The sequence below is a fragment of the Atractosteus spatula genome, chromosome 7 (assembly GCF_055471065.1).
Source record: "Atractosteus spatula isolate fAtrSpa1 chromosome 7, fAtrSpa1.hap1, whole genome shotgun sequence".
Taxonomy (NCBI): Eukaryota; Metazoa; Chordata; class Actinopteri; order Semionotiformes; family Lepisosteidae; genus Atractosteus; species Atractosteus spatula.
Window position 1 is genome coordinate 50,373,926 of NC_142712.1, and position 8,823 is coordinate 50,382,748.

General features: G+C 44.8%; 1 non-coding gene across 1 annotated transcript; it reads left to right on the forward strand.

Moving 5' to 3' along the window:
- Positions 1–2,455: 2,455 nt before the first annotated feature.
- trnag-ucc (transfer RNA glycine (anticodon UCC)) lies at positions 2,456–2,527 on the forward strand. The gene has a single exon. It is a non-coding gene; the product is annotated as a tRNA-Gly (tRNA).
- Positions 2,528–8,823: the final 6,296 nt, after the last annotated feature.

The following is an 8,823-nucleotide window of genomic DNA, read 5'->3' on the forward strand; positions in this document are numbered from 1 at the left end:
TTGCTCCTGGGGGCTCCGGTCTCGCCTCATCTTTGTTCCAACCGAGGGTCTGGGTCTGATCATTTAATGAACTGCCTAATTGTAATATTTCTAACCTGGATCCAAAGTGTTTGAATGTTTGTGAATGTTTCGTCATCTTTAAGAGAACTTAAGAAATAACCTATATGATGATCAAAGTAAGAAAATAATTAGGCTCATTGTAAAATTGACATTGGGTGGCATAGTGGCACGGTGGTTGGCATTGCTGCCTTGCAGCACTGGGGTTGTGGGCCCAATTCCTGGGGTGCTGTCTGCATGGAGTTTCTCCCTGTGTTGGGGTGGGCTTCCTCCAGGTGCTCCAGGTTTCCTGCCACAGCCCAAAGATGTACTGATGGGTTAATTAGCTCCTGGGAAAAAATGGGCCTGTGCAATAGACTGGCGTCCCCTCCAGTGTGTATCCTACCTTGTGCCCAGTGCTTCCCCGGACAGGCTCCAGCTCCTCTGTGACTCTGTACTAGACAAGGTTACTGAAAGTGAAAATGATGTGAGGCTTAATTGATATCACAGGTTGGATCAAAAACCAGAATATGCTGGGCAATGAGTTTGACTTCCGTGACTTACAGCATGTCATACCCTACTCCTGAGGCTCCCGGTGCTGGAATCCATACACCAGCTGGTTTTCGTTCCAGCCCAATGGAATGAAGGAAGTTGACTGGAATATATGCAATATTTTTTCCTGCTCGATTTAGTAAATTCATCAGTTAAATCGAGAATGTCTTGTCTTGTCCTAGGCTGCAACAGAGTGCTGGCATATTCATTTGAGATCTCTGAACTTCATTGAATAAAGCCGCTGCTTAGGCGGCCAGAGTGCAATTGTTTCACCTGAGAAGAAATGGCTGATTTAAGGGTTACCTGGTGGTTTGGATTGCAGCTGAGCTCTTTCCTTAAACGAGTCCTTAACCCAACCAACAAGCTGATTGGTTGGAAGCTTTTCTTTGCTCAGAGATTGCAGATCTTAAGTTACTTTTAATAAGTAATGGCTAAAAGGTGGTTTCCTACATGTTTTGAAACTGAACACAATTTAAGAAGTGTTCAGATGAAACCTATTATTCGGAAATCGTATTTCTTTATTCTAGGTGAGTTTAAAGAGTCTTTTTAAAGTATGTTAAAGTATGTTTGTGTGCTACAACTGCTTTATCAGCAACTTAATTCTTTACAGTAAAGGCTGATTCTACTATTAGATCAATTATCGACTCAATGAAATGAATCAAAGCATAAACCAGCAGGTGTTGAGCAGGGCACTACTGTCGCTGCACGAGACGACCACAGGATCAGGATTGCGTGCCCCTGTCGATCCTGCAGGATTGTGGTTTTCCAGGATTAGGATGGGCTGCCTCTCTAGTGCAGTCCATGCTTTCCCTAGTCTTTAAATTTGATCACGTTTCCATAACTGCCTTGCACATCACTAGTGCCTCAGAAGAGAAGGAGATTGATCATTTTGTTTAGCCCTCAGCTGAGAATGAAACCTAAACTAAATATATAGTTAAATATTCTACCTAAACCACAACATTGAATCACACATGTTCAGATTACTACATATTTCATCGGAGATCTGTCTACTAAAAGAGATTAAAGGGATTTTCTTGATAGTTTCGCAAACTCACATTCAATTTCCCACAATCTGTGATGTGAAGCAGCCCTTCCTGCTCACTAGTCACAGTAATGACTAATGTAATGCAATGTACGATGTACAGGTTGTGCGGCAGATATTTCACCACAAAAATGTTCCAACATGATCTCCATGCAGAGTTAGCAAGTAAGTTCCATTTATCAGCAAAACCATCTTGAAGTTGAGAGCAATATTTCTATTGGATTAAAAGAGATGTATTCCCAAGCCTGCTTGTTTACAATGTAAGGCCACCCTTGTTCTGAATCACAGAATATGGTGCTTCATATACCTGGACGTTTAGTCTATTTTGTGATGTAAGTCGGAAGTTGTACACAAGTTATGTGTACATTTTACTTTTATTGTGGTTTGAAATGCACTCATTAATGTTCATTCTTTTTTAACCCCAAAATATAAAGATAGTGTTGCACTCCCCTTTAACATTGTACACTAAAGGCATCTTTACACAAATCTGACTGCTGGAGAAAGATAAAAAAGTTAACCGACAAAGCAAACGGACCCTCTAATATTTTGACAGAACTATAACGCTGAATGATAGAACACGTAAGACATTATTTTCTCTTATAAATCTTGTCTTATTGCTTACTCATAGAACATAATAAAGAGTGCACACATATTACAAGAAATCTAAAGAAATGTAACAAGGTTTGATCTGAGAGAATAACTGAGAGAGAGAACGCTGCCACAGGTTGTCTAGGATAACATCAATGCACTGCTAAATGCATTCCTGTGGCATCATGACAGCAGGCAGCACACTGCAGCATTGCTGTGAGAAACACAGTTCACTGCGCGATGGTGGTATAGTGGTTAGCATAGCTGCCTTCCAAGCAGTTGACCCGGGTTCGATTCCCGGCCATCGCATTGGGTTTCTTTTTTCATATAAAGTAAAATATTTTTGCACAGTAAACAGTGATTCTAGCATGTCGTATTGTGGACAGGTTAATGGATGACTTACAATGTACATCTGTGCTGTAATGATCAGGGTGGGTAGACAGGGTTCTTTAGGGTTGGAGTCTTGCAGATTTCAGAAGTATTTCTCAATTATCAACCGATTAACACCTACAAAACAGATCGATTGACTTCTTAAATAATTAGTTCAGTTAGGTTCAAAGCTGGCCTGAAAACCATTGCCCATCCCTGGTTTAGATCATGTTACATTCTGATGAATGTGCATCTCGGCTCTCTGCTGGCCAGTTCGTTTTCCCCACTGACTTTCTCACCAGGAAGAGTGTCCAGTCTCCATGAGCTGAGGGACAGACCCTGTCCCACATAAGCCCTTTTTTGTCCCAACAATCTGGTAATAAACATTTTCTCTGCTGTCTTCTTCATGATCAAATAATAACAATTCCTTACACTTATATACTGTAGCAATCTTCTGGACACTCCATTTAAAGCACTTTACAGGTAATGGGGACTCCCCTCCACCACCACCAATGTGTAGCCCCACCTGGATGATGTGCCAGTACGCTCACAAACATCAGCTATCGGTGTGGAGGAGATCAGAGTGATGAAGCCGATTCATAGATGCCATGATTGGTAAAGGCCAGTGGGAAATTTGACCAGGACACCGGGGTAACACCCCTACTCTTTTCAAGAAACACCCTGGGATTTTTAATGACCACCGGGAGTCAGGAGCTCAATTTTACATCTCATCCAAAGGACGGCAGCTGTCCCCGTCACTATACTGGGGCATTAGGACCCACACAGACCACAGGGTGAGCACCCCCTTCTGGCCACACTAACACCTCTTCCAGCAGAAACCTCAGCTCTCCCAGGAGGTCTCCCATCCAGGTACTGGCCAGACTCACACCTGTGGAGCTTCAGTGGGCTGCCAGTTGTGAGCTGCAGGGTGATTAGTGCATTTTCACTTTTCTTCAGATGGTGCCTCAGTGAAACCTGAGGTGTTTCACTGTGAGGAAAACCCGAGGGTTCGCCTCTCATACAAACCCCATTGTGCTACGTTGGGGTGGTAATTCTCCTCTCAGACCTATTCCATGTATTAACCTGCCTCTACCCTGTTTTCCCACAGTGATCAATGGCAGGCCTTCATGTTTGGCTGTGATTTCACTGTAACAGTCGGCTGGACTGTGTTGATTTGATGAGGGCCGTTTTTTGAGCTGCATGAGAAACTGCGCCCCCAGAGGTGATGGAGGGCACTGCATCGAAGGGCAGTGTTCCGTGCAGCCTGTAACCTGGCCTGTTATGTGTGATGTGTTTTATGTGGCTGGCTTTCAGTGCTGTGTCTTCCTCGCCGGCTGTCTCACTCCAGACCTTCTCCCAGCTCTCCTGTGATAAATTGCCAGTAAAGAGGGCTATTGACCTACAGCAGAGGGCCCCTGGCAGCACTCTTTGATAAGCGGATGTTGTAAATCCTTCTGATTCCAGCCGTGTTCCACTTCTGATCGGTAAAGTCTTAAAGAGACAGAACTACATTTCCTCACAGGCTCTCAAAAGTGTATGATATGGCGGCAGTAGACACTAGTGTTCCAGTATAAGAAATATTCCCTGAGCCATTCCCTCTCCTGTTCTCCATTATCCAATCCCACTGACCCTTTTGACATCATTTCCCCATTTTCCGAAAGCAGACAACATTCGGCGATGACAGTCTCCTCAGCAAAACTGTCGGATCTGATTAACAAACGCAGTGCTGGAAATAAGCTTGTCTGGGCATCCTCAGATGTCTGTACTCTAGGCATTGTGGATTAACCACAAGAGTGGAAGAGTCTTAAAGGCTAGCTGAAAGAACAGAAATAAACTTTAATCGATGGAAGCCCGCACTGTGCGTTGACAGAAAATGTCACTCGTCCCCTGCCCCTCTCACCTCAGTCTCTGAATCACAGCAAGACTTTATTAAACTAACCATCAGTACATGTACTTGGTAGCTTTAACTTATTCCATCTTTTCAATTCCTTCTGTCTGTCTTGCCTTAGGTTTTTTTTTTGATTAACATTAAACATGACTGACTGAAACAGGAATGCTGGGAGAGTTCATGGAAGACAGGAATTGTCTCTCCGGTGCTGGAAAACTGAAAATTGTGCAAGGGAGGAACATAAGTCATTCAGAGTGGATCATTGTCGGAAGGATTTACATTTCTTTTCCTCTGCAATTAAATGGCGTAATATTTGTTTTAAGTCTACAGCTCTGAAATGTTTTTTTCTGAGGGGATGATGACTTTTTGTATCTGTATGTCATTTTTGTGGTGAGGTGAAAGTAATTTAGAGGTTACAACAGTCTACTCGTAAATGTTTAACTCTTATTAGTGTTGTAATTATTTTAGCTGGTTGGCAGTTTTACCCAGAGTGACTTATATCAAGCCTGTGTATGTGGCTGGGCCTTTTAGGGGAGCAACCTAACTGAAGTATCTTGTTCAAGAGTACCAGTACAGTGTCCTATCCAGGAACCGAACCCACAATCCCCCTGTTGCTGAGTCCACAACCCTAACCACTCCTTCACCCTAATTCTCCATGTATAACACATTCATGATACTTTAAAGAGGATTATGCTGGTACAAGACAGTAATTGTGCGTATAGTATTTAGGTTACGAATGAGAGAAGGCCATTTGGCCCATCTTGGATATTTATATAAACAGTACGGAGGATTGCTGCAGTGAATAGGTGCCATGGGGTTTTAGAAAGCCCTTTTCTTCCGTCATCTCCCCGCACTGGAGCAAAACAACTTTCTGTTTAAAATATAACTCGTGGGATTCGTTTAAAAATATATGTTGGGGTTTTCCTGGCCGGAAAAGTTGACTTTGCGCATAGCTGGGTCTTTATTCCATACATGCCCGCTTCTCTCCGCAGGCAGGACAGCGACGTCGTCAGTGGGGCTGCGCCCGGAGTCGCTCAGGAAGAGGTTGTTATGGAGGTCTGTTTACCCAGTGGGCACAAAACACACACCCCTTCTTCGTGCCCCTCATGCGGGCGTGAAAACGTGGTTTGGAGGGTTGACGAATAGGGGCTGGGGAGAGTTTCGCAGAGCGGAGAGGAATTGTCGCAGGACTACGAATTTAGTTTCTGCATCTGGAGCAGGAGGCATGCCCCCCTCCCCCCACCCCTTTACCGCCTACCTCCCGCCGTCCTGTCTGCCCGAAGGCTGAGATTGGGCCGTTAACACCCCGACTGTCTGAGCTCATGTTCCAGAGGTGCCGTTCATCATCCTTTGTGACATTTCACAAAAAAAATGAACGCCGCACACGCGCACAGAACCACCTTGATCATTTTATGAACGTATAAAAAAAGAGGTTATTTCAGCCAGAAGGAATGTGCTGCAGTTTCTCCTCTGAAGCGCGGGGCCGTGGAGATGGAGAGAGGGAGAGAGCAAAGCTGGCAGGATCCCCTCGATGACGTAGGGTCCCCCAGGGGTTCCTGCAGGGCAAAGAGAGACGGTCTTTCACTCAGGCCTCAATATTGCTCTTTCTCTCTCCGTGGGGCGATTTTATTTATTTTTTGGATGAAATTTCAGCAGAGTATGAGGGAATCGGCTAAGTTTAGCACCTTTAGGAGGACAAATAAAACAACTTCTCTAGTTCTGTAATTGGTCGTGGTGTTATGATCAGGTAACCCAGTTGTTAGCGGTGAACTGGCATGCCCTCTAATTGCGTTTGATGGTAAAAGATCTTGTCCACGGCAGTACGAGCCTCCCTGTAAGAAGGAAAAAGAAAACCTTGGGATGTCCCAGGAAGGTTCGTTATGCCCAGTGACAATTTGCCAATACATCTGAAGTTTCTCTTTGAGGAAAGGAGCTGATCATGCTTGTACTTCCCTCATCTCTGGCTAGGGAGAAGCCCGATTCATTTGAGATCTCTTCAAAAACCATGCTGGTCAAGTAGATGAACAAAAATGCTATCACCACCTCTGTCCATCCAGATTCATTCAAATACGATGAATGCAACATCCAGCAGGAGTCAGCATTTTATATACCCTGAAATCAAGCAGTCTACTGTCCCTTCAGGGGCCTGCATAGCCTTTCAGCAGGCAGTATAAAACTTCCCCAGAATTCTCGGAATTAGCCTAAGATCTGGAGGTGCCGTGTCACACCCGGGTTATTATTAGGGCTAGCCTTGGGTTTGGATATAGGGATGGGGATGTAGACATGTGTAGATACCTGAAGATATGCAAATTTCTCTTGGAAAAGGTTCATGGCAAATGCACTCACTCCCCCCACACAAACATCATGTCTCATGTGTGTGAAAGAGTTTGGAGGTTGTGAGGAAAGGGGCTGTTGTGGAGGAAGTGCACCTAAGCCACTGTTCCCTCTCTCAGAGGGATCTGAGAAGAACTGGGAAGTTGCGAAGGAAGAAGCAGGTCATGCTTTGCATGTTACTGGATTAGTGCAGATCGACGTGGAGCAGTTTCAGCCACAGGTCTTCTGAAGGACTTCATGCAACTCGTGTGCTCTAAAGGAGAGCTCATGGTCTCTTGAGTATGTGCACATGCAATATCCAACCGTCTGATGCCTGTCTGGCATCAGTAACTTTCAACCCTACATCCTTAATAAAGCCTTAAACATTAACTTTTAACTCCACCCTTATCTAAGTCTTCACTTCACTCTAGATCCGAAATCGGACCTTATTCTTCACCCTAGCCTTCAGTGTACCTGTAGGCCTAACCCAGCCCTAGATCAAGTCCAACATCCTGCACTAACCTAAACCTCAAATCCAACCCTAAACCTAACGCTTGCCTTCAACCTCACCCTAACCCCAGGTTCCACACAGCGCAGAATGACTGCAGCCCCAATCCAGTAATTATGGAGAGCACTTCCTCCTCGCCTTGCTCTCCCACAGCCTCTGACCACAATGCCTTCCATTCAAGCATCCCCGCGCTCAATGAAGTGCTATTTATAGAGCCTGGTTTACATACAGTCTTTCCCATTGTTGTGCATGCTTTGTGATGGTGACAAGGTGAGGGTCAGCTGGGGACCAGGGGAGATGAAGCGAGGGGATGCAGAACCTAAAGACCTCAGCCAACACATTGTACTGTCAGTCACTCAGGATAATGGTATCTGCAAAGTAGGTAATAAATGAAAGAAAAGGCAGCAGGGGTGGTGTGACGGTTACTGTGTTTTGTACAGCACAGCAAGGTTACAGGCGAGGAGTCAGGTGTACATATAGTGCTGTAGTCATAGGTCACAAAGGAGCAGCTGCTCTGAATCAGCTTTAAGCAGAGACGGGCTCACACAGACCACACTGAGGCAGAGACGGGTCAGTCCCTGGGTGTCCCTGGCCAGGGTATGAGGTAGTGACATGTCAGCATAAAATTAGAATAATTATTAAGAGTTATTTAGAAATCAGTTATGAGGCGATAATGCCTGTATCTCAATGTCATATGCTGACATTGATGGCACAGCTCACATGAGATATCACACCCCCCGCAGAAAGAGAGGTAACCCGCTTTTGGAGGCAAAGCACCCGAAGGTTCCGGGCAATTGAATTTGGGCCAGTGAAATATGCTGTCGTGTCCGTAGCACAATTCAGGAAAAGCCTGAGATTTTAAAGAATATTACGCCTTTATTTTTCATATTTTGCATGCCAATAGAGCGTCCACCTCGAGAGACTGTGTCCTTCTTGTTGCATTCTCTTTCATAAAGAGGTTGAAAGGACCTTCGCATGTCTCCTTCTAGGAGTTTCTTGAGCTGCCTGGGCCTGGCCTGAACTATCCATAACTGGCTTTTGAACATTAACATTGTTAGTGCTGCACTGCGCCGAGAAGTGAAGAGAGGAGATGGCACTGTGGTGTTTCAGACGTGTAGCAGGTCACTGCTTCTCCCTGTCCACTCTCAGCACTGTGGGAAGTGGCTGTATCCCACTATAGGGCTGCTCTGCTGTTTTCAGTTCTGCAGATGCCTGGACACGATATCTGGGCTTCAGGCCTGCTTTCAAGCATGTGAGAACAGTATCTGAATGAAACAGAGGGCTCTGCTCCAAAAACAAGAATGAAATGGACTGAGGAATAAGAAACAGTGAAGTCATTGTTGTGAAAAGCGTGTCGAAAATAACTTGAAGTTTCTTTTTCCTAATAGATCCATTATCCTGTCAAGTGCTTTTTGTTAACAACCTTCAGCTGACTGTTGTCAAAATGTTTTTATAGAAGCAAGCGTGGCGCATATTTCCTACATCCTCATTACACTTGGCTTTGTTCTGATTTTTCTGTTCTTTTGT